The sequence below is a fragment of the Papilio xuthus genome, unplaced genomic scaffold, assembly GCF_000836235.2.
Source record: "Papilio xuthus unplaced genomic scaffold, Pxut_1.1 DF825017.1, whole genome shotgun sequence".
Lineage (NCBI taxonomy): Eukaryota > Metazoa > Arthropoda > Insecta > Lepidoptera > Papilionidae > Papilio > Papilio xuthus.
The window spans coordinates 6,940,767-6,968,558 of NW_013533632.1; the positions used below are offsets into that span (position 1 = coordinate 6,940,767).

The 27,792-nt window shown below is 34.5% G+C and overlaps 1 long non-coding RNA gene across 2 annotated transcripts; it reads left to right on the plus strand.

Annotated features, from left to right (window-relative positions):
* The first annotated feature begins 326 nt into the window (after positions 1-326).
* On the plus strand, positions 327-27,518 carry LOC106126414 (uncharacterized). Of its 2 annotated transcripts, none has more exons than XR_001228367.1 (6): positions 327-592; positions 6,708-6,811; positions 11,256-11,307; positions 11,521-11,595; positions 11,965-12,025; positions 27,420-27,518. It is a non-coding gene; the product is annotated as an uncharacterized LOC106126414 (long non-coding RNA). The 2 variants fall into 2 exon arrangements; XR_001228366.1 differs by having other exon boundaries at positions 11,965-12,021.
* Positions 27,519-27,792: the final 274 nt, after the last annotated feature.

A 27,792-nucleotide genomic window follows, 5' to 3' on the forward strand; every position in this document is an offset into this window, starting at 1 on the left:
TATATATTTTTTAAACTGTCAGAGAATCGAAGCGTAAAGTATCATATGTGGTAGTGTCCCCATATCTTGGAATAGAGTTGGATGGGGTAAAGCGAGTATCGTAACATTGCGGTACAGCTGCAAGAAAGAGTGGCACAGCATGGCGAGAGCGGTACCGGCGACCGGGGACCGGGGACCGGAGACCGGCACGGTGGCATGGCACGGTACCGTGAGGGCGCGCGCGGTCGATGAGCCCAGCCTAGAGGGCAGCACGGAGCACCCGGGTATCGGTGTGGGATGAAGTGACGGAGGGGAGGGGTTCGTCCCCCCGCCTCGTCTGTTTGCGCATTCTGTACGGCCGCGCCGCGCGCTCACTAATGCGTCATACAGCCACCTGACTTGACGCGTACTCCGTTGTCCCGCCTTGATACTTCGCGCGCGCCATGTGAACTTTAGTGTTGACTTACATCGAAGTACGCGCCGGCGCGCTCACTGCACCGTACGCCATTCGAACTTTTTCCAACTCTGCCAGTGAGTTTGGGTGGTCTGAACCGACGAACGAACGTGAAGATACAAGAGGACGCACGTGTTCGCCGCGCGGATCCTGAAAGCTGTAAGTTTAGGAATAGATTATTTTTAAGTGGCATTTTAGATCTTCATGGGGCGGTACAAGTAAAGACATGGGTCGTGTTATTTTAGCATGACCGCAGTGTGGTGGAGTAAAGCGCCGGTTGCCCGGAATGCGGCCTCCGCCCCGCCGCGCTGCCGGCGCCGAGCGCGCCGCGCCGCGCGTATCGTAATAAATAAAGGCGGGGCACCGCTGCGTGCGCGCGCACCCTCCCGCGCCCTCCGCGCCTTCGGGTCATTGACTCGCGCCGGAGTGCCGCCGCCTTCGACGTCGCCCAAGACAACAATCTTCGGAAGTGGCACCGCGATCTTGGCCCCACTGCGGATCTAGCACTCTTCCGATATCCAATGTCAATGCCGATTGCCGATGGTTACGCACGAGCACGACTCCGACGAAGGGCCGCGAGCGCGCGATATATCTGACGCGGACGTCGCTTATTAGTTACTTGTCACGCTACCGCGGCTGTTGACCCCAGCTTTTGCACCTGGCCTCGTATCGACGGCCCTACCCTTCGTCAATACTCATTGTACATGCGACAAAAGCTGAACTTATGTTTTCGACCTACCGCTTATAAAAATAGTCGGCGCGCAGTTTTATTTCCTGCCCGCATTGCGGTGCATGTTTACTTTTGGCAGAGCACAATAATTTTTTAATTGTTTGCTCAGTAAGAACAAGACAAACGCAAAGTAAAACATTTTTTACTGTATTGTTCCCGTCCTTCTATTTTCTGCAATCTAATGCGTCATTTTGTCTATTCTCTTATCTTATCTCCCATATATACATGCCAACTCGCTCCAAGAGTTTCATGGTTATATGTAGTTGTGATAAAATTAAATTTAAGACCCTTAACAGTTAAATAACACCGTAAGCCTCTTTGCGCACGGCAGAGCGTGCACCGCGCACGCCCTCCCGTGCGCATGCGCATTGCACAGACGCAGTATGCTGACGAGTTTGAAATTTAACCGTCCCAGGACGCCATTATATGCTGAGCGTTTAAATTGTATTGTCAAGAATAGTAAAATAACAAAATTTAAAAATGTGCATTCCAAAATTATAGAGAAACATCGGTTCATGGTCCTGCTAAACTCCGTAACATATTATTGTAGTATTGATGCTCGTTTCGTGAAATGCTAAAAATAAAGCGTGAACTTCCCGGTTGAATGGCGTCGCCGGCGCGGGCGCATCGAGAGCGGGGAGTGGCCGGCTGCCGTCAGCCATTGCCCTCGCCCGGTTTGTTTACAACTCGGCCCTGGGAGTGGCGTGCATGCATAACTGCACCCTGCGTACAATGTGCTAGGGTGTAAAGTTGTGGTGAAAGTACGACAGCGCTCACGACATCTGCGCGGGCTTTATTAAAATAAACCGACGCAGTTAGCTGGCCGCGAGGCCGCAAAGCCACGAAAATACGGCTTAGACGCCAGGTGGTACAACCCTCAGGCGCGGGCGCGCGGTGAAGGTGCGCATAGTGCTAGGTCAGTTATTGGGGCCGAAGACCTCACAATGCCCGTGCCAATGACCAGTATACCTCTTTGAGCCTCTCAGAGGCACCGCTATCGTTACAACGTACTACACAAACTATTCTACTCATACTTCAGATAAATATTGTTGCTCCAGTCCTTGTTTTAAAAAAAAACTGTTATTAACGCATTATGTATAGCGTATAGAATTACCAGAAAAATAAAAAAACCTAAGTATATTTTCTTGCATAATGGCAACAGAAATTTAATTAGATAATAATTCGTTACCATTGTATTGATATAATTGATTGTCGTCGAGTTGTGAAAGTATTTTTATTTATTATTAGTGTCATTTTTGAGTTCGTAATAATTTGATGACTTAATATACTGTAAAATATTTACAGCGTGAAAAATGTATAGGTACATAAATAAAATGTACAGAATAATGGCTGAGACACCGACAATATATCTGACCCGGTGAGCATAAGTCAAACTAAATTATGACAACTAACAGTCAAAAATGTCAAAAAATCGTCTTTGCACTGCAGCTGTCATGTCCTTTTTTTCTTTTATGTCAGTTTGTCCGTCTAAGTAGGTTTTATATAAATTTTGACAGAACTAATCGCGATAGCAGCGCCTCTCAGCGGTTGAGATATCCTTGTGTGACTGTAGATCAATAATGTTGCAATATCAACGTAGATTGTGGCGCCCTCTTAATAGGTGTGTCATTTATGTAATTTTGATTAGACCTTAACATTTTTGACGTAAAGTGGGAGATGATTGATCTTATAAGTAGAATTCCTGCACGTGAGAATGAAAATATAAGATTAAGAATTTTTAAAATTTAACCGCGATTCGTACAGGATTTTTCATTGAAATAAGAAAAATTATATTTTTATAGTAAAAACTATTTAAAAAAAATTGTTTTCTATCTATATCTTTGTCAAAATTGTCAAAACGACAGTCCTTACATTGTCGTTAATATCTTAGTAATGGTTGTGTGTAAATACTAAGTGATCGCAAAGTAGGAGTCCTTATCACTTATCAGAGCTTAGAGTTTAGGGGGTTGGTCTAGACATTTATGTCGGATATACCTCAGCCCGCCTCCATATTTCATTGGCAGCGCCGATCGCTTCAACAAGTTGCGCGGCCGGGAAAACAGTTTGCGCATCCTCCGTAGCCCTGCGCAAGCCATCTCTTTCATACAACCGACAAATGGCTAGGCCACCGAAGCCTCTACAGTCGTACTCTCGTCGACACTCCCAACTTATCATCGCTCCATGAGCAGTCATGTGGGACGCACGTGCGAAACTGCGTGCTGTTTTCAAACAAAAAATATCTTTGGCTAACATTAAGTCTTAGATGTTAGACAAGTTTTTGCTGCTGGTTGCTGCATGTGTACCTGGACTTGCTCGGGTGCAGACACGATGCGAAATGGAGTGCGACGAAACAGCAGATGGCCGCGCTGTCCGCCGCACGCAATCTCCGGTATGTGAAGAAAGCTCATCTCTCTTGCATTTTACTATTGGAAATCTCAATTTTCTTGGAAATATCATCAATTATTGCCACCTTTGACAATTTTAATTCTTCAATTCAATCAATTTTCCTTTTTTATCCTTTGAGATTTTTAAGATTATTTTCAAAATATCTTTGGGCGTGTGGAAAAAATCTACCCACGCGTTCAATATAGGCATGAATCCGCACATTTCAATTATCGGCAAGAGATTTATCACTAGTAATTTTTTATTTAATTTGGATTTTTTTTATTTGAAGGTATTTGATTGCGTTTTTAGTTTAAAAGTTTTTTTTAAAACTTTCGGACTCCAGCTAACACCAATAGAAAAGCCATATTAATACTGTTCGATTTTTTAGAATAAATAATTATTGAATAAAAAGTCAAGACAATTCAAATATCACAATTTAATTAATGAACCGTTTTTAATTAATTAAATTTCAAATAGTCGAAAATAATAATTATAAAAGATTCACTTTTAAAGTGAAAACTGCGGAATAACCCGCATTACCGATACCGTTTTACTACAAGAACATACAACTTGTAATTTGTTGTCTTACTCGACTACGGAGGTACTGCGATTGCTCATACGAGATTTGCGACTTGAAAATTCATCCGCCAAGCTTTCTGGAGTAACATACATTTTTTTAGTTCGTTGTACACGGCCAGCTTTATCGCACAAATCGATATGCCTGCAGTTACATAAAAGTCAAAGTATTGCAAAGACCGGAATGTTATCTGCAGAGCTATTATGAGCGTCTTTATAGTTCAGGAGCCATTTTTATAAATCGAGAAAGAAAATGCAATTTCATTTATTAGAGACTCAAATCAAGCATATAATTTTGTGCTTGATTTTAATTACTCTTCCTTAGTCTCTTGCACTGTACGGTGGTGGTTTTGATAACCAACTAATCTTTTTTGACGATTTTCGATTGGCAAAAGTTGAATGCTTAATTTCAACTATAAGTTCGTAGCGGCGTAGCACGTTTCTAATATTTATAGTGTTGGTCTATGTCAGATTTAAATTTTTATATTAGTTGTGGTAATGTCAGTGATATTTATTTGAAAGAATCATTGTGTGCCGTCATTTTTTTATACCGTTAAGATATCTCATAATGTGCATAACGGTGGACTTTCACTTTCGGAACTGCTTGCATTAAACCGTCTATTATTTTTACAACAATCGTAACAGATGTCCAATTACGTATAAAGTAAAAGCGCGTTGGTTTCATTTTATGACATTTCAGCAAGGTCACGCTTAACGAACCGGCATATGTCGAGAGATTTGTAAATCATATTCTACACCTTTATGATTGTCGATAGGGTGCCGGAGTCATTGTCTTTAACCGGACATTCAGCGGTGTGCTATACGGATGTATAAGCGAAGGTCCCCAAGCCCAGCGTCTGAGAACTTCAAGAGCTGTGTTACGTGACTTGGAATCATATTAATGAATTTAATTAACAATTCTTAAAGCGTAGTCGGCTGTCGCGACGCTCATTCCAACTCCTAATTTGATGTCTTTAAGAACGTCGACAGTTTTGATGACCCTTCCCATTCTAAATATTCTCTGCTCTGATATTATTGGTGCGATTAGAGATATTGGTGTTTTTTTTTTCTTGACGATTAGTAACATTGGAAACTGGCAAGCGTCGATTGTGTGCGAGTTGTCACGTAGATGCAGCGCTAATGGTACGGATGTGAGGTATCAAAAAACCGGCTGCGGCGCGCTACGCCACGTTCCGTTACACCAAGTAGAGCGACGCCGCACGCGAACACCATTAACATCGCTAACTCGCCGTCCAATATGTACATACGCTAACAATACACCCTCCCTGTTGCATCTCTTAGTTATCATATATTTCTTTACACATCATAGATTAATCTTCCGTCTTTTTACATTATACGATGGAATTTTAAAACGGTTCACCTACATTACCTTTACAATTTTATGCGCTTGACAGTTAATGCCTTATTCATAACCTCTCTATACGTAGTCAAAAGATAGTCATCGTTAAATATGCGGCCAGCTTTCGGGTCGAATGTATTGGAAGGTTTGGGAGCATCAAAGGGAACATTTCACCGGGGTTTATACTGACTGTGGGGCCGGAGCAACCGTGGGCTCAGAAAAAAAGAGCAGGTAGTCGAAAATCTCTGTTTTACAAAAGTCAACCATAGTGAGGCGGACACAAAAAGTGATTTCAGAATTGCGTAATACATACGATGAATTTGTCGCTACGGGGTGTCGGGCCGACGCGCGGTCACCGTTCTGGCTCGCACTCCTAAAAAAATTCCTTTGTGATTTTAAAACGAAATGAAAAAAGTCAAGATGCTCGCTGCAGAGATATTGCCTTCGTCCTTTCATATGAATTGTCTGCGCTAGTTTGCATTTTAAATAGAAAAAAATTATCATGTTCAGGTACGCCGTCCCATTGCATTTCTAATAAACTTCCAAAAACGTTTTATAAATGTCTACATTTCTAGATAATTAGAGAAATTAATAAGCCTCCGATTTCTAGAATTAATATTGAATAAATTTCTATTACGAATTTGTTCTTCCGTAAATTGTTGAGTTGCAACTACCGCCATGTGTTAACACACATACACTAGCCGTACACCGCGACTTCATTTAGATAAGGAGTTCAAATATATAAACTTTATTACTTATAAACTACGACGACGAAGTCTGCGCAGTTTCCTTCCTTTTCAATCTCAAAGTTATTTAGCTCAAAAGAGCTATGCTATTACGCTACGACACAAGTTTCTTTAAGATAGAAGTTTGTGAAAGAACGAAGTCCTTTGATGTACTTAAGAAATAGAAGACTCAAGTCGATAAGAACTAAACTAATAATAAATATAAAGGAGATAGGTTTTCGAATCCTTTTATCTCACTAATGTTATAAAATGTGGATATTTGGATCGATGGATGTTCATTAGATGGTATCTCCCTAACGGCAGCAGGGATCACGATGAAATTTGGCATAAATGTAGAACAAAGCCTGGAAGAACGCATAGACTACTAATTAATTTTATTTTAATACCGCGCGGAGTCGCGGGCGGTTGTTAATGTTTCTATAAAAGTCAAAGTGGTTTTTATTTATCTGTATTAAACATGTGAAATATTGTTCGCAGTAATGGCGGCCGATATTGTAATGAGTAATGCCGGCAAAGATCAACGATGGGAAGATAACGGCGCAATGCATGCAAAGAAAAAACTGCATTATTGCCGTGAGCAGGTAAGACCCAACACATTGTATCCCGTAATTTAAGCATAAAAGGTCTAGTCCTGATTAGAATTCAGAAATAGACTACATACAGTTATAATTCATTTGTAATATACAAACGGAATAATAAAGTAAGAATTTTGAAGGTAGTTTTTTTTTATTATTCTAGATATAGATTATTTAAATTATAACGAAATAGTATTGTTATAAACTGACTGTAAATCTTCGATCTGAAAAGGCAATTAATAAAGAAGTATTATTATTAAATGTTGTGTAAAATTTACGCAACAAAAAAAAAACATTGTAACATTTATCCAGACATTGTTTACTCATTTGCAAAACATGTGCGTAGTGCAATCGTAAATAAATAATACAATTGTATAGTAATAGTATTTACACTGTCTTATCAAATATGATGTCGATTGCCTTATCTTGTTATAATTTCAAGTTTAATTGCATTCGGATAGTTTTCATGTTTTCATTTATATCAGTAGTGAACTAAGGGTCACTGCGAAGGACAGACTGCTTTGTTTTGTATGCACATAATCACCAGCAAGAAACAATGAACGATAACCTATGTTGTAAACAGGTCAATGTTAACCAGATACGCAAAATCAACATAATAAGGGCATAATATTTGTATTACTTGATTACGTGTAAATTAAATATTTGTTTTCGCTAGATTGATACAAAGCTAATGCAATTCGCGACTATGTACTTATTATTGTTATTTATTCATGTTCAAATATATACTGTACTTATGTACACTCAATAACAATTAGTTGGGCTTGTTATTTTAATAAACTAACTAGTTTAAATGACGTTACTATATTTCAAGATTTTAATCAAACTATACCAAAGTCAAGTTATTATTACAATGATGTATACGTTAACATCTTGTTCTGATAAGGTTCTTTATCACATATATAATTAGCAACGCAATAAAGAGGTCGTTCACCTAATGCTTCTAATGATTATATTTTTATCAATTAGTACCTATTAATACGAGAAAAAATATTTGATAGTTTATTTTAGAAATTAATTGGTCGACGCTACAACTTGTATTTTATTTAAAGAAACTAGCTGTCGCTCGCGAGTCCGACCAAGCGGAATGAAATATAATCTCAATTAGTAGCCTATGTTTTCTTCCAGACTATGTTCTTCATCTGTGTAAAATTTCAGCTAGATACAAGGAGCCGTTCTGGAGATACCTGCTAATCATCCATCCATCCAAATATTAGTAAGAAGTAAGATTAGTAAGATAGCCTTTATCGTTTTTCTACGCAGCTATGCTGTTCATCCTGATATTTTAACTAATTATACTTAGTCTAGATTTCATGCAAGAAAAACTAGTATATAGTTTTTTTTGTATTGATGTGATTTAGTTATTATCGTCGTCAATTGCCTCTTTGTATTGCTCAGCTCTATAATTATAACGTAGCCAGTTGTTCCCGTATATTGTGAAATCTGGCGACGTTCCGGCAGACATTTCATTGGTTTCTATCGCAAACTACAACAACTCAGATAAAGCGATGACGTGAAAGAAAAAAAAATGCTAATCGCTATCGCTTCGAGTAAAACTAGCCGACTATCGCGTTTGTGACGCATTTTTGTTGTTCGTTTAATAGCTCTATCCATTCTCTGTCGATAATATGTCTTATATTTTGTTAACGCAAATTCTAATTGTTACGCGTCTTTGTTCGAGGACTCTGAAACAAGCAATTACTTCTTTATTTTAACCACCCTAGGACCAGTGGGGGTTGGCTAACTTCACACATATCTTTGAATCTCTTCTTATAAGTTCAGGTTGCACGATGTTTTCCTTCACCGTAAGAACGTCCTATAATATATACGTAAATCCAAAAACATATTGGTACATGGCAGGATTCGAACCCAGGACCTGCAGAGTCAAGTGCTTAACACCCCGAGCCACCGACGCTTTTATCTGTAACAAAATATTGTAAATGTACTATTCCTGTACGATTTCCTCGTGTTTCATGATTATTTCCCGCTAATACTTACGAATGCCGATTGATCTATCTGTGTAGATGTAGCTAAACGTTGCATTGCCGTCATTTCAACCTTGCTATCTGCAGCGGAAATGAACGCAGATGAGTTTCAAAACGGCCGCTTCATAAAGCAACATCTCCTTATTACTGTTACTTCATTTCGCAGAAATATATTGACTACGACGCAATTGCTTTTGCTTATATCATTTGCTTGTTGCAATTTCCTAAATTCGAAATTTAGATTAAAATCTTGTAAACTTGGACACAAATCTATTAGTGATTTAATCAATCAAATAGTTCTATAAATATAAATTTAATTATTATAGTATTCTTTGTTTTCCATTTCTCATTTTTGTTTTTTGAAACCATGAGCGGGATCTGTTTACTCTAATTAAATTCCGACAGTCCGTTAATTATAGCATGACACGATAGCAACGGTGATAATGAAGGATACCCCTTAATTAGGACAGTAATCAAAGATTTGTTTTGACTTGCTCATTTTGTAAATAAATTTCTTTGAATTAATTAACAAAAAGACTTTGATGTTTGCTATAAATATCAGCTTACATTTTGGCATTTGAATTTAAATTAAATTTCTATTTAAAGAATTTACATTCCCCTATTTAAATCTCTAGATTATTTACATAAACAATTACATTTCGCATATTAGACCTTAAAGAAATTAAGTAATGTTTTTATCACGCATTATGCAGAAGCAAAATTGATAAATCCAAAGTATTCAAAAGCCAAGCAACCACAACAAAGCAAAAGAAAAAAGTGGCTGGCGTGCGCACAATAGCGCCATCTATTGAGGCAAGCCACGCGTCGTACCCCTCTTAATCCGGTGCATTATGAACTCGGAGCAAACGCGGCTTGAATGACGGTGTCGGTTGTAAAAGTTTGCGAAAAAACGTGTGCCGTTGAACTCGGTACGGCGAATGCACCGGGCCGTTAGCTTTATCCGAGGTCAGGGAGGCATCGATGAATTGTGGTGCTGTAGCGCGAATAAAAATATGCGTAAAGACTCAGCTGACTGTCATAATATGAATGATTTTATTTTAATTGCTTCGTTCCAGTTCACTAATTTTAATAATTTTAAAATCCTATAACAAAGTCGTCATGTTAGGTTTGTTCAAGTTATATATTAATTAATAAAGTAGCCAGAGTTTCACGAGATATTATTTTGAAATCCAATGCGAACGTTAATGTGCGTCAAAAATGGCAGATGTAAAAGTATCTACACTCTGTCGTATCATATTCATTACCAGAGGCTTCTAAATTAGGTAGGATATCAATAGCTTTGTTTATTTTCATAACGAAGGTCCGAAGGGCAAGCGTTAATGGTGTTAAGCAACGAAACTTTTTGTTTTCGAACCCCCAGTCGAAACATTGTAACGATGCCGAACGGAGGCAAATTGCCAAAGGCAAAAGCAATAAGGGACCATAACTCATAAAATTGTTTTTTTTCTCGCACATAGGGAAGTAGGTCTAAATTCATTTAAGTTATCAAATTGAGGGGATAAAGTTAAGCTAACGGTAGCATCGAACGGGCCAATTGCGAACTACGCATGCGCTATTCAATCGATTTCTAAAAATGGGGAAGTTTTTCATAACTTGTGTGCGATAATGTTAAATAATCAACGTAATTGTAACGACCTGGATTTATTTTTCACTTGTACTTTGGTCTATTATTTAGATTTATTTTTAATTACATTAATAATATAATAATACATAGTTTACTAGAGAGTTTTAACTAGATTATAAATTATACTTGAGGATTTTGAGGTCATTGATTTATTTGTATTCATTCAGCAAATTACGATAAAAAGGCATGTCGTACGGTAACTTGATTCTATTTTATATTTCGTACACAAATAATGTCAATGTTATAAGTTTGAAAGAGATAATGGATGATATCGGAGCGCTACCGTTTGTATCAGCAAAGCTTGACGTCAATTCGAGTGGGTGTTCGTAATTTTTACGTCATTTGATTTTAAGCTGGAGTGATTTTTATTTAGAGTTTGTAAAAATTTCCTGAATTTAACTGTATATTTTTAAAATATTCGATTTAAGTTTTGACAGTATGAGAATTTATGATAGCAGGCGTAGTATGATTTTTATTGGTATTTTAATTTTAGTAATGGAAAGTTTAATCAGTGAATAACGTGGTCTAAATTTTTTAAGGTTTTCCTACTAATATAACTTTAATTATTGCGTTAATCAATCGTCTATACACAAATACATCAGAATGCCAACATATAGTTAAACTAATTAGTAGTAATTCAGGGTTTTTTCCTCGTCAAAGTAATTATAACAATAGACAACGATAATTAAAGAACAAGGTACTAAAATAGATTTTAACGCAATGATTTATATGACGTATATTTATTTCTAATATTAGTAACAGTAAAACTTGATAATAAATTTTCTTTTTTTTTTATTAACAGGTATTAACCCAACGGCCTATCGATTGAGCAAAGCTACGCAGCACTGATTTAGGTAAGTCTTTTATAATATTTAATTGCACATATATGTGTGCAATAAATGTGTGCAATATGAAATGCGATTGCTAACTGCGAACTTTTTTAATTTTTTGTGATATTATTTGTGACGTAGCGTTATTGTTTTGCTGAGCATTAGCTGCGCGCGTTTATAATGTTGCTTGTTTATGACGTAAAATTCGATCAAAGAACATATTTTTCCTTGTTACAGGTATGATTATTGGCAGTTACGTGTCGTCTTAAAATGAAGAGAAAATAGAAAAGAACAAATATAATTTTCATACAGGTAAATCTCAAACTTTTTACTACAATTTTTTTTTATAAATTATTTTTTTATGTTATTATTATTATTGTATTGCTATGTATACTGATGCGATGCTCTTTGCTTTTGCGATATGCGAAAATGAAATTTAATAATTCACGGTTTTCACTTGTTAATTATAATATGTATTTATATGAAATTGGATTTAAAAAATGGGAAACAGAAATTTATAACCTACAAAGAAATATTTCAGCTTTAAAGAATCAAAATTTTTTTATAAAAGAAAATGTTGCGATTATTTTTGTCACTGCTTTTGAGTTATATAAAATTATTTTGGGTTTGTGTATGAAAAATAATAAATAATTTGAACGGCTTTGTCGTATGTGTCCGCAGCCTGCGCAATGGAGATGTACACGCGGGATGAGGCGGCCATCTTAACCAAGAGCACAGGTAGGTAGGTCACATTATTATAAACCATAACCGGATTTTTTTTCTCAGCTTCATTTCCTTTCCTTATTTTAAGTTCAAAAGAAATAACCTGTTCTTATTATTTTGCCGTTGATTGCATTTAGGTTATATTTTAAGCCAGCGAAACGAGCTCGAGCGATTTCACCGTTATTTTGATCGACTGAAAACATATGAAAAGGGTTATGAAAGTTGTAAGACTGTAATATGTTTCGTGACCGATTTATATTTGGAGAAAACTGATAAATAAATTCCCGCTTTTTATCTTAATACAGTAGTTTCATAGTAAAAATAAACTTTGTTGGAAATATCTCGTCATACGTCTTCGTGTCACGTTAGAAAGATCATCATTGTGTGTGTTCATTTAGAAAGTGTTTGCATGTATTTTTGTTATTTAAAAAACTAATTGCAGATGTTTTTGACATCACTAACAAGTACGTCGCAAATTGCCTATTTGATAATTAACCATCTCTGACTAAAGAGAAACGGACTAGACAAACTACCTAAGTTGTTTTAAATAAATTATGCCACTGTTCGCGGGGGATGGGATAAGGTTAAAAATCACACATGTGTAAGTCATGGTAAAAATGAACTGTCTTTGTGAAAGTATACCGACTCAAAAACTTACACACAAAACGAGCATACACGCAAGCAAGTCCAGAGCTTATTGCTTGTTTTTATTTGACAGAGAAGAATAAAAGCGCTTAGTCCTATCTCTTAAAAGTCAAAATTCCAAGATGTGTAAAAGTCATCTTTTACGCTTACAAATCTTTTACTTTGGAAAACATTCATTTACTATAAAGGGTGCTATTTTCAACTTTCTATTTCTTTTTCACCTTCCGCGACTCTGAAACAAAAGTCTGAAAACGGTATGATTTCTTAATAAACATATTCACGCGAATGTGTACTCGTGTAGCACCATTTAAATTTGCAAAGTTTTCAACACACATTTCTTTCACAGCTACTGCTGTCTTTATATTACAAGTAAGTAGGTGCCCGAGTTCAAACATCATGTTTTCTGCATTTACATCTTTTCTTGTGTTTCTATTTTAGTAAGGTAATGTTTTCTGGAAAGATATTGAGCTTCCACTAAGTTATAGCTTGAGACATCGTTACGCAGAACTCAACGAAACGACTGAACGTCTGCAAATCTTCACGAATCTGTAGTCATTTGACATCATATGCACCATGTAATCAAAATTGTTTAAAATATACATATTAAGGAGTTAATTTAGTTTCAATTGATACTACTTTGTCTAAATATTTTAAGAAAATGTAATTCCGGTCATCAGTTTTGTTATACTCAAAATTTTATCGCCAATTATTTAAACTCCCACAGTATAATTAACGACAATGTAGATACCACATGTCGCTAATAGATGTCGCTTTATTTCTTTACGGAATATCTCAATTTTGACGAAGAAAACCATTTTAACATTTAACTATTATTTTAATAAAGTTTACCTCGCATTTTAAATAAATTGGCATTAATTGAGTTACAGATTCTGCGGCAATTTTTATGATGTAACTTCATTATTTTGTATTGGATCGAATAAATTGGTTTCATTTCGAGTTAATTTATAAAGTTAATTTGTTTTTCGTGTATTCACTGCGTTTTTTGAAAACACGTTATGATCTGTTAAAATATTTTGAAGGAATATTTGCATATTCTTAATGATTAAAATGGGTAAATTTGTCTACCGTAGTTCGGTACAATGATTTTTGTAATTAAAAGAAAATAAAAAAAAATGTTACACAAGTACAAAGGATGTTTATTTGATTAATTTTGTCAACCTGGCGATTCCGGATAGAATAATGGCACAACTTTTCGTCACCGATCAAAGATTCAAAGTTGAAGAAAAATGTTTTCGTATCACGATGTATGTTCGCGTCCAACTCCATCTGTAAGTTGTTCCTGCGGTTTTTATCTCAATTATTGATACGATACGACATAAGTGGGTATTTATCGGTTAGTTCTATAAAATCATAATAGATGGCATTTTGGTTTATAAGTTGCACAGATATCTGGTTGACGGCGCCACTGAATACTGAATCTTGCTAATATTATAGATGCGAATGTTTGGATGGATGGATAGATAGATCTTTGATAGAAGGTATCTCCAGAACGGCTGTATGGATCTTTCTGGTATTTGGCATATATGGAGAACAGTCTGGAGGAACACATAAGCTACTAAATAAGTTTTTTTTTTTAAATCCGGGTAGACGTTGTCGACGGTGACAATATAATTATAAATAGGGCGTTGTTATTAAAATTGTAGTCAAATAGCCTGGCTTTTCACCTAACTCACAGTCACTACGGGACTCCTATTCTCTCATTTATGATTATCCTTCTTATTCTCTTTGAAAACAAAAATAATTAATTTTTGTAGAGGTGTCCGAATGGTGATATCCTTTTGATAATCTTAAACACTCTGTATATTTGAAATAAGATCTATAGTTATCTAGGTTTGTTTTGCAAACGATAAATGGTGTACTTTATCGTTGAATAGGTTATTATTTGCATCAAGTTAGTTGCAAATGCGGCGGACGAAAATGCGCAATGCGGAGACTCTATATTCTCGCTTGGACATCTGCAATACAATAAGATGTATACACAGATACAATATGTATAGTTCGATAAAATTAACTAGCCCGGTTACCCTTGGGGTTACCTCTGTCAGAAAATACGTAAAACCTAATGATAAATGACACAAGGTAAGACATGACAAGACACTACAAGGCTTTTGACTTTAACGTAGTTTGACAGACTCTACCATTATAGCTGGCTAAGTTTACTTGAATTATTAATGTATAGACCATCGGGGTTAACCCTTTTCACGGTAGATTTTATATAAGTTTACTAAAATTATACAACATTTAACGTAGTTTAAATAACAACAAAGGTAAACAATTAGTTTAAAAATGTCTGATGAAGAAAAGCAATTTATACATTTAAATAAAATTGGAGGGTCTGTTTGTAATATTGAAATAACTGCTTTTTACTACATGTATATGAATATTTGATATATATACTAAAATAACATTTTTTACAATTTTTGTCTGTGCATCTGTTTTATTCCGAATAATCTCTAAAATGGCTTGACTTTTATTTTAGAAAAATAAAGTAATGTTGCAATGTCTAAGTACTGTCCAGTACCGCGGGCAGCTCCAAGACAGTATTTCACGCGGACGAAGTCGCGGGCACAGCTAGTCTAAAATAAAATCCACATAAATTTTCTGTATGTTAATAAATCTTTAATTGAAATGTAATCAATCGAAATATGAAGCATTTTTTTCATCTAGAAACATCTTGATTTGCTTGACACAAATATTCATAATAAAGATACAAATATATAGAAATTATTCATTTCCATCACCAACGTTATTGATACTGAGAATTTATTGAGCTGCAATAGATATTCATAGAATGTAGAGTCCGCACTATTTCAGTTCATTCCATTCATTGGGCGATTTCCATTTCATTCGAGAGAGGAATTCATTAAATTTTCAATATCTGATTTCGAATACAGATTCAATTGGTGTCAAATATATGTATTAATTGCGTTGGAATTGAACTGTAAAATGTTCTAACGTGTTGGCTACTAAATTATTGTTACTGTATCGTAGTTAAATATAATGATATTCTCATTGTTTTACTCTGTGTTGATTTAAAATTGTTGACTTGAACTTAAATCTAGTATGATTTTTCGAAAATCGAAAAAAAATTACTGTTTATAACCTTTATGGGGCCTTGCGGATCACGCTGTATACAACAATTCGATTAAAAAGCGTCCGACAAGCCACAACGAGGTGTTGAATGGAAGTATGGTTTGTCGGACACATAGTCCGACACGGCCTGATTGAAACATTAGCTTTTCGGACATATCTGGTTTAATACTGGATTGTTTTAATTAATTTAATACTATACGAAGTCTGTCTGAATTTTTGATAATGAAATTGAGTGTCAGTATTTTCCTGTTCCGATGAATCATATTTTTATACTAACCTTCGAATCGTCGGCGCAGAAAATAAAATAGCCTATAATATGCAAGTATCAGGTCCCTAACCGTCAAAGTCCCGTCAAAATTGAGCCATCCGTTTCGGAGATTAACCGGAACAAACGCGGACAGACGTATAAGCCACGCAAATACCTTATGTTCACGAAATATCATTTTCTTCGATATTACATACAGACATTCCTATTTTATTATAATATATGGATACATATTAGTTTCGTAGATTCACATTGCCTTGTGTACAAAGGGGCTAATTAAACGTAAATTTAAAATTAGTATGTTATTAAAAATATAAATTAGTTTAGCCACGGGAATAACACATACAATCTGAAATGCATTTTTTTTAATTAACGCCCAGACTATAGCTTTATTAATAGTAAATGAGGTGATTGCGTTCCCCATACTATGTTATATAAATGTAAACATTCGCTAGTACTTTTAAACATTATTAATTTTTTGCAACGAATGGCGCGCTTTCATTACAAAGTCAAATGTCAAAGTGATTAGTGAGGGGACATAAACGTCGACATTTTAGTAAGGCTAGTGTAGCGCTAGTACACCGGCAAAGTATCGGACTTTTTTCTTAACAATGCTTACTTAGTAAAATAGTACGTAACTTATTTACTATAACTGCATTAAATTGCAGAACAGAAGGACAGAATATGGTCATAAGACGCAGTTTATTTTCGCTATCTTGTTTTGAAGGGACCCACTCCGATATCGTTTGTTTATCACCACGTTGTTTTGTTTATCTCTGGCATTGAGTCAAGTGTGTGTAAGAGTTGTGCGTCATGATTTATTTTAGGTCTATTTATTGTACTTCTGATAATAATGACAAACTGTTTAAACTAATTTCAAGAGGAGACGCAATTAAATAAATTGCATACGTGATACGCAAATCTCCGCTGTCGATTGCTACACGGTTTTATAGGGATTCCGCTTTTGTTTTTTATCATAGGACTAGCTTTGCCCTTTTAAAGGTGTGTTGAACCGTTGAAGATTTTTTAAATGAAATGTAAATCAAAACAAATTTGGAATCATAGGTAGCCTATGTTTTCTACCAGACTGTGTTCTAAATCTATATACCAAATTTATGTAGACCATGCAGCCGTTTTGGAGGTACATAACATTAGTCGCCAACGACTCCGTTCACGCTAAATTTTCACTATTTATTAAAAAAAATTGACACCAAGTTACAATTATAATATAGATTATAAACAAAAAATTGTCTATTGATATCATCTTAGTACTTGAAAGTAGATCGACATTTTTTTAGCAAAGGAACTATTTTTCAATCAGCCTCATAAAATTATACTTTATTAGAGAACGTTTATGTAACAAACAAAAGTGTAACTCTACAATTAATCAGAACGGTACTGTCAATAGTTAGACCGTAGCGCCATCTAGTATTACATTTCCCATGTCACGTATTATTGAGTACATTTGCTTGTTACCACTATATTCAGAGTATAAATTTAACCTAACCATTACCCGAGACCGATGTTTTGGCGCGAAATTAAAAAAAAATTCGTGTCACGTTTCACGGGAATGGAATAAAAATACTATATCCGTCTCCTGGTACTACCTACCTCACCACCAATTTTCAGCCAAAACATTAAAAAAATGAAAAAAAATCTTTATTGTTATACATAAAAAATTCAATGTTGCCTTGGCTCTTTAACTAGGAAGACCTGTACTTAAGGAGCAAAGGACTTCCCATACATGTAAATTTAATAATTGTTTGTGTAGAAAAATACATTGAAACGTATTTCCTAGAAATTTGACACAGATATAGAACATAGTCTGGAAGCATTCATAGAATACTTACTAAGTATTTATTTAATTCCCTGCGAAAGAAGTTGCGAGCTAATAAGTTAACAATTATGAAATTTTAAATTTTTTGGGTTTTTTTGGTTAAATTGACTGACGTGTTCATAAAGATGAATAAGAAAATACAAAAAAGTCGCTTATGTATAAAGATACATAAGCCACTTTTTGTATTTTAATTATAGGTACCGCCAAAAGTAATCATACAATGTAACGTGCATGACAAATAATCACGTAACGTGTTGTTAAAATAGAATATTGCAATTGTCTGATAACTTCACTGTAAATAAATATTTATATTAATAAATAACTCAATTTATCGAAAACAAAGATAAGTTACGTCCATAGGCCATATAATTCGAGATAGTATTTAAGTAAACAACACTTTCACCAGTATTTATAATTGGTTACAATTAAATTCCAAATGAAAATATCATTTAAATTATGATACTTGCATTACTGTCGATTAATTTTCCCACTAACAATGTGGTATGAGTACAAAAGTACCTCAACGGTCTGTTATAGGACGCGTATTAATTGACAATCAGTTTGCACCTGGCCCGACCGAGATTAATCGGCTTAAATTTAATTCACACACCCTCCAATTTCTCAACTTTAGCGGTACCCATGTGTGTGTAAGCTTTGATGGGATTTACTATACTACGTAGAGTGCATTGCGAATATCAGACATACGCGTACCCGACATCACCGTCCATATTGAATATCTACGTTTGCATTATTAACGTTTCCGGCGTCCGTTAAATGATTTCATCGACCATTGCCGTCGGCCGTTCGCCGTCGCTATCCATCCAGGCGCATTGTTGCCTTCTCACGCAATGCACTCGATTCGAATGAAATTGAGCTCCATTTCCATTTCGGGGATGTTCGAAATTCAATTTACTAGCCTACAGCTATTAACTCTCAACGTTATTACATTCGTGACGCGATATTGAAAGCTATTTTCGTTCGGAGTTGATAGCTAGTGGACATTTATTGGATGAACTTTTTAATTAAAATTCGACTCTTAAAGTCAGCTCTACCTTTCGTCATTTGGCATTTTTCCTATCCAAATTATTGAAGCATAGTAGGTACTTCTCTTAGTTTAATTCTAATATTATAAATGCGAATGTTTGGACGTCAGCCGCGCAGATCTCACAGAAATTTTGCATAAATGTATAACATAGTCTGGAAGAACACATAGGCTAATAATTAAGCTTTGTTTTAATTTAATTCGGCGCCTTCGATGCCGCGGGCGACAGATAGTTAAAATATACATTGTCGTTTCAGCCACTCTTTTCCTTTGGAACGCTATTTGTAATCTTATTCATTGAATATATTGTATAAAACTTAATAAATATCGTCGTTTTAGGCATAATACGATAAACATAATGTTCCATAATATTAGGTTATCTTCAAAATATAAAAAAATTGTCGTAATTTTCGATGACATCAAAAGACAAAAATGTTCAGCAGATAATGTTCTCTAATTGTCAATTATTTCTCATTCTAAGATGACTAAAAAGTATGTCTTTGCGCATTATATTATCCTTTTATATCATAATACAAATGTTTTATAAAGATAATGTACCTTTAGTACAAAATTGATTTATTGTGTCTTACTAAAAGAATACATAATTATATTTTCTTCAAGAGTTTACCCTTTGCTGACAAGCTACCTTTATTATATAATCAAGGCAAAAAGCTTTCGCCAATAATATTTGTATATTTATTAAGCTAAAAGCGAAGCAAAAAGGGTTTAAGATAATGGATCTTGTATAAGTCTAATGTGACTTAAGTGGGTCTTTAGTATAATGATGCATATTAAAATTATATTATAGTTAAAATATTATTATCTATAAAGACGTAATGTATTTTATATATTGTATTTTTGCTTTTTTGTCTATTATGCTCTGAAAAACCGTTTAATCTCTTTTCTTTTTGTTTAATATAATTGTGAAATTGTTAATCACGTCTGTATTTGTTAATTTGCTAATTTTATAAATTAATAAGCGACCAGTAAGTACACCTAAACCCTGTGGGTTTTTAGTACTGCTGTCTAACCGATATTTAATTTATGTAAAGATTTTTGTACAATAAAAAAATATTTTTCGCAACGTATTTTAAAATTAATTCTTTCTTAAATAATTATGTTAATAAAGTTTTAAGTACAATAATGTCTTTAATAACAGTTTGATAGTATTATATTGAGTCTAATTAAGGATGATTAGTTTGACAATTCACTGGAAATAATTTGAGTAAAATTGGTTATGAATATTCTAGATTATCGATGGTTCTTCTCATTGAACTTGCAATCGAAAATTTCGTGATTATTTTTTTTTTAATTTCAAAATGAATTCAGGTATTGACAAATAAAAGATAAATTTATTTAATGTCTATTTTTAGTTAATTATTAATTTATAAAAGACCGACCAATGACCGATTCTCGATTGTGCATAGTTGTTGGTTATGCGCTCACGGTCCGACACTATGACAACCGTCGATTAAGTACAAAATTAATCCTTATATACAGAATTAATTCGAAACTTCATAGGCGTTGGTTCCCAAACTAATCATCCTTAAATAGACTGATTATATATTTAATTTTTCTAATTATTAAAATGTTTATGGTGTAATCAACACATACATTATATAATTTTTAGTGCTTTCAATTGTCTTATTTGATTTTCTTTTGCATTTTTTTATGTTTTAATTCATTTACATTTTTGTTTTTTTTAAATTCATTACCAACGTCAAAATGTTTGGCTTATACCGTCATCATCTCATTATTGTGTTAACCAAATCATATTCCAAGATCTAAGTACCAATAATTAAGTCGTACACCCATAATCTAATTTCATACATTTAATATCACTTCAGAATTCCTCTGTTTCATTTTCCTTTTACCACTCTATGTGGGATCAACGTAACACGTCTTCCAGATCGAACTAACACTTATCAGTCGTCACTCCCATTCGCGCAATCCATCACGCTTCATCTAAATCATAATGATATGTGAATTTATTAATTCAAATTCCAATAGGGCAAGTTACGCAGGTAGCAGTGACGGCGTATTCCCTTGCTCTTTGCCTCGTGAAAGACATGGGTAATGAGATGTCCTGTACATCACAAATTCTCACTACCTTGTCTTTCATGAGGATCGAGCATACTCACAGCAAACCAAGACCTGGATGTGAAGACCGGATCCAAACGACGACGGTATTCTTCGTTTTTATGTTGCTTTTTTGTTTTTTATTTTTTTTTATTACTGTATATCAACTATTTAATTATATATAGTAAAGTTCATGTAATTATTGAAATTGTAAAAGGCAAATAGATACGAATTATCAATTTGTAAACTTTACGTCTAATCTGTTTTATAGATTGTTAGTTTATTAATAAGATTATTAATTTATAATATAAGGTTGTTAATTGTTATACATAGATTGTATATTAAAGGAATAACCTTATATATATTTCGTAAAAAATTAAAAACAACAATCTGAATCGAATATGGGTTATATTGTTTATAGCATTACTCTGTATTAAAGCTTACAAAGCTCTATTATGCTTATCGTATACTGGAGACCCACTTAGCCTAACCTAATTTGTAATCTGAACTCATAGTTGCACGTACTAATTTACCTCTCGGGCATTCGAAGGTTCGATCTAAGGGAACCGATCGCTTGCATAATTTAAGGTAAAGGTTTTTCATTATTGTGTGCGACATTTTTTGTCTGGATTTAATTAGTTTTATTTCTCTGCATAAATAATACCAACAAAATATAAAACATTTGTGGTTAAATTTTTTATATCAAAAGCGATTTTTCTTCTTCAATAACCTCTTATATAGAATAGAAGTCCTATCTTGTTACTGTAAAAGAATCGTTTCAGTTCACAGTATTACAAAAAATATTTGATCGATTAGGGATTATGAATATGATATTAAGAAATCTTAAATAATCGCAAATTGCTATAGCGAAACATTTGAAGGTTGTCTGGGATTAAATGATGTTTAGGAAATTTTAAGCCGAAAATTGATCTAGGATTTCTTCCAATTAGCGAAATATTTTTTATCGTTATAAATTTTATATTAAACAGGGTTTTATATATTTAACAAAGTAATGCAACGCGTAATATTGATTTTATTCCAAGTCGTAAACATCGATCGTCAGTGCGTACATTCCATATCACATATGCGTCTGTTACATTTAAAACTCGTTCTTAGGTTTAATTTAAATGCCATTTTTACCGGTTTATTGGAAAAATAACTGATCTTACATGTTTGGTACTGCTAACCGTGAATGTCAAAATAATATTATACGTATAGAGAACACGTTGCCCTATATACAGATAGGCTACAAACCGTAATATTTTTGCCTATTTCATCTTCGCCATTTTTGCGCTGTAGGATGTAGTTGGCGACGGTGATGTGAATTAGAACTAGTAGCTAGTAATAGATAGAATTAATTGTCACAAACATCAACAGTCGAATTTATAGACGGACAAGGATACCTGACCCGGTCAGCATAAGTCGTTCAGTCAATATCGAAAAAAATGTTACAAGATTTTTCGTACTGTATCTTTTTTAAACCAATTTCAACGTGCATATATATTTTACATGTTTTCTGACAGACCTAACCGCGATGTTATTAAGAACGACGTTGAACGATTAGTTAAATTATTGCACGATACAAATTCTGTATATTCTTGGTATTATGGTTCCCGATTTCCGCTTTTCAAATATACATTGTTGCAACGTAGTTACGATAACATATTTCTTAGTTGCGGTGCGTTACCAAAACAATCAAATACATATCAGCGAGCATGACGTCAGCTTATACAACAGTTCGACAACGAATAGTTCTTTTTGCCTTTTCGTACTCAAGGCAACATAAATCTTTGGAACCCGGCGATTTTAGTCGCTAAGCAACTTAAGTAATACAATAACATAGAGCTTCGCAAACAGAACGCGTCGCACATTTTATTCTTTTGTCGCCATGACCAATCGCTCGCGACCTGTTTATCTAAATTGGCGTGGGACAAGCTGCGATTTTCAAGATAGCGAAGCACTTATAATATTACTAAGATATAAGAATAGGTGATGCAAAAGGATTCCTCTTTGAAAATAAATTGCCCAAGCGGATGAACGTGACACAGTTAAAGTAAATAGGAAGAGGTACAAAGAGTTATCTTTATTCAATTTGATTTTGTATTATGATCGAATCGAGCAATGGCCGACCAGTTAGAGTTTCCTTTTGAGTCCATCTATTTTGAAATTAATATCGTGAACGTTTTACCAGGCTTGCCTGCTACAAGTCATGTGACTGAGCGTAATTGCTGTGGACAGGAAAATCAATACGGCCATTGTTAGAAGACAATATATCACTAAGAGGATGCCTAAGCTGAGGGTGACAACCAAGTTCATACATTGTATACCATAAATTGTCAATCACTATACCGGGTAAATTAATACCGCCTTTGTTCTATGGTCAGACATTGTTTGTATAATAACTTTATCTTGCTTTTTTGACTAACAGTCTGTAAAACAAAATCTTCGTATAAAACACGGTGTCATCTCTGTTTTGTCACAGATAATGAGAGTTATGACGATATGTTTTATACAGAGATGGTAACCAGTCAGTAACCCACGGTGAACAGACTAAAATCTAACTTATAAAAGCTGTGTTATTCTCTCATTTTATAGCGATACGCGAAAAAACAATATTTTTTTTCAAGCGAAAGTCAATGACAACTTTAGCGACGGTACGTGAATATTATTTAAAAAGTTGTTTATACCAATTACTATCATTGCCGATATTAATATTACTAAGAGCAATGTGGCACGCCATTCATGTAGATAAGTTGCAAACGTTTACTGTAATTCGTACTGATCGAACATTTCCAATTTGCGTGAGTGATGTTGGCTATCGATCGATTGTGACGTTGATTAATTTTCATGTAAAACGTTTGCGACTATTAAGTGGACGTTTATAGCAACGCAATATTCATGACAAGAATTTTGTATGAGCTCAGCTGGTCATTTCCCATGCTACTTGTTTGACTTGAAGGCAGATGTCTTTTTTCCCAGCGGTATTGTGAAAAATTAGATTTAAATTACTTCTTGTCTGTCCTAATTGTATACTTATCTATATAATTATTAAAAATGTCCACCAAAATGTTATTTAATTTTCTAATTATAGCTTTCTCTGTTTATTTTTTGTGGAAAAAAAGCATCTATAAATTGGTCAAACTCAGGATAGGATATTTTTTTATTTCAATTATTGATTTTCCACGTGAACGGAGACGGAGACAGCTTGTGTTCTTATAAATTTCCACAAGGTTTTAGCTCCTGGTTTAAAATACAAATTGACATAAGCATTCAAGGGTTTATTTTACATACTAGTTTATATACTAGGTTTGTTTATGGAAATGTACCTTCCATGTTCTCTATCATTAGAAAACAGATCTATTCACGGCTAACGTAAATACACGGTGCAAACAATGATTTCACAATTAAGGTCGTATAACAGCTCTACGCCGGAGTTTCCTGACCACATTTGGTCAATGTTTGAGGCTGACATTTCATTTCGTCGCCTGTCGCATCGTTCATTTGCATTCTACGACCGCAACATTTAATTTCCCGTAAACGCTATTTCCAATACAGAGAGAAGGGAAAATAAAATCTTCAAATAGTTTTTGAAAAAAATATGGTCAGATAGAGAAATTAATAAATCAATTTGAAATTATAGACAGCACTGAAATACATAATTTAATACTCGTAATTAAAAATAAACATCTAAATGAAATGTGTACACCAAGAAGCTCAGAGCCTACCCATGTTAGGGACGAAGGCCATAGTCAACGCTGGTCCAGTACGGGTCGGTTGACTTGAGACATGTTTGAATTTCTTCGCAAATATGTAGGACAACTTACATCACGCTTTCCGGAATAAATGAAATAAAGACGAGGCGACTACTACGACTATATTGCTATAATAAAGGCTATAGTCAACTTATGTAGGTAACCATTTTAATGCTTAAGATTATAGTCGTGTAATTCTAATTTATCGCATTTAACAGTAGATACTTTGACGAATGAACTGTAATACCCTCGTGTAATGACTGGAAACCTATGATGTGCAGAGCCGTAAAATAAGTTTGCCTGCTGTGTGACAGAAAAAACAAAAGAGTCATAGACTAAAGGATGACTGAGAACAAACAAGCTTTTATGATAACTTTTTTTACTTAAGTAGTCCTATTACATACTTTATAATGTACTTAGATGTTAACAGATATTCTGAAAATTAAAATTACATGAGACAGTATAAAATGTCTTTGTAGAAATAATATAATAGTGGCCATAGCTTACATACTTTTAGGGTCGCATGCACTTCGTTTATTGAATGTTTTGTTCTTTGACTTTTAAGAGACAGGACATTTCAAGCGCGTGCATTCTTCTCTGTTTTATGAAAACGTACAATTGGTTCTAAACTTGGTTGACTGTTTGTTCGTTTTGTGAATAAAGAATTTTGATTAAATATGCGTTTATAGACGTTTCAATTAAAAGTTTTAGCATAATCTGCACATTTGTGATTATCAAGGTTATCTCATCCCCGTTGAAAGTGGCAGTATTTATGTATTTAGTATAACGACGTCTGTTTGCTACTCCATTTCTGTATAGTCTAAGGTTTTCTTTGAAAAACACACTGAAAGGCACTCGACGTCCAATATCGTAATGGAGCGTTCTGTAAATGGAACTTGAACCGGAACGTAGTTGTAGGTTTATTTTATTTTTCCACGAGTTTGCAATTTATCCACATTGTATTCGGATTAACAGCTTGGATTTTTTTTTAATTCACCAGCACTTTTATACGTGACATTTGACCATGGAGACTAGCAATTCAAAGTTTTTTCTTCATCTACTTTAAAAATATGGAGCTCTTTTATTTCTTTTGAACATTACTCACTATGGAGTTCAAATTATTTTTTCTAAAATTTGTTTTTAAATCCAAGAGCCACTTTTTGATTAACAATATTCTAGCACTGGCTGTCTAATTTATAATGGTTACAAAGAATATGAGTATACCTTACAACAATAGTAATAAATAATGTTATAATTGCTTGATTGTATGGATAGATGGATGTCTGTTAGAAGGTATCTGCATAATGGCACAACGGATCTCGATGAACATAGTCCGAAAGGATACATAGGCCACTAAGTTTTTTTTTAGATTCACACGGATGGGTTCGCGGGCAACAGCGTGTATAATATTGTATAAAAAAGTTAAATTTATGTATAGCATCTTGTTTTTCTAGTCATTGTACCAATCGCTTAATTGTATAGAAGCATTTTCTTTTTTATTTATTAAAAATGTTAAACTAAAAAAATGTTGTATTTTAATTTTATGTTTTAATTATTACTTGATATTTTTTTTAATATTTTGAATTATCTAATATAATGGTTGTTCTATAATTGTATGAGGTTTTAAAGATGTGCAATTTCATGTGATACAGGTTCATCATACTTGCTTTTTTACTGTGTTACTAATATTATAATTTTCAAGTAACTATTCACAGGGGTGTCAATGTGGCCATGCCATCAAAGTCGGTTTGTTATAGATTCCTAACAGCTATCACAGCCAGCTTTGATGAGCATGGCCCATTTGCTTTGCTACAGCGTCTCGCCAGCCGAAACAAACATCAGCAGAGTCCACATTTCACCACACACTACAAGTTGAAAGTTTCTCGGGCCTAGCCTGTCAAAGCGGCGGTGAGATGTCATTTAGTCTCATATCACAGCCACTTTGATGTGGTCGGTTTACGGAGACAATTGCTTCACTTCAATTCATCGATCACACTTCTCAATTTTACAAAGGAAACGACAATTTACTACAAGGATCCGTGGCCCATTCGTAAAAATGGTTGTGCCATGTTATTTATTCATATCACAGCCATTTTTGACGAGTTGGGCTGTGGGATATTTCATCTTAAATGGGTGCACAATACAGAACAACACAGGGAAGAGAACATAGAAGAACATGAAATAAATTTGGTTATTGGGAACGACATGGTCACCCTGTCGCTCACAAAGTGGTTGAGATGTGCTTGTTATGTATCATATCACAGCCAGCTTTGATGAGCGACAGGTGATCGGAGACACGTTGCCGTTAGCTTTACGACAGGCTCTAAAGGAAGACGACATTATTTTTGGTTCAAGAGACATAGCAATTAGTGAAACGGCAAAGTGGCCGTGAAATGCTGTTCCGTGACATATCACAGCCAGCTTTGTTGACTCACTAAGTGCTAAACTCATCCTAAAACTACATTTTTTACCGCGTTTATTTTTTTTTTCGTCATATTTAAGAATGTCACACATCATAGTATCATTTAAAATCGCCTATTATAGATGTAAGATTTTTGTTTTTTATTTTACTAATTTATTGCTAAAATCAATAAGTATTAATATTTTTTTTTCTTAAACTGCATGTTGATGTCTTCTATTTGGCAATTCGAAAGTTTTAACTCTGCTTTTATTTTCTAGGCAGACGAGGAGAAATCAATCATCGGGTTCAACGTAAAATGAAGCAGTTATGTTTGTATAAATATTAATTTATAAATAAAAATCAATATGAAAAAAACATGAATCTGTATTTTATTAAAAATAAAATTATTATTGTAACTAACCTAAACAAAGTGGCTAACGAACAAACAGCCACCTGACGTCACCAAAATGCGACCACTAAGCTGTGAAGTAGACGGGGCTTATAGACAAATATAACAAAACTCATCGTGGGTAGCGACCAGAAAGAAAAGTTTAATTACATAAGGCATCTTAGATTTTTTTTTGTCCTAACCTCTGTCAGCTTCAACTTTATCGATTATAAGAAGTTACTGCATGTATAAAAACAATTTTA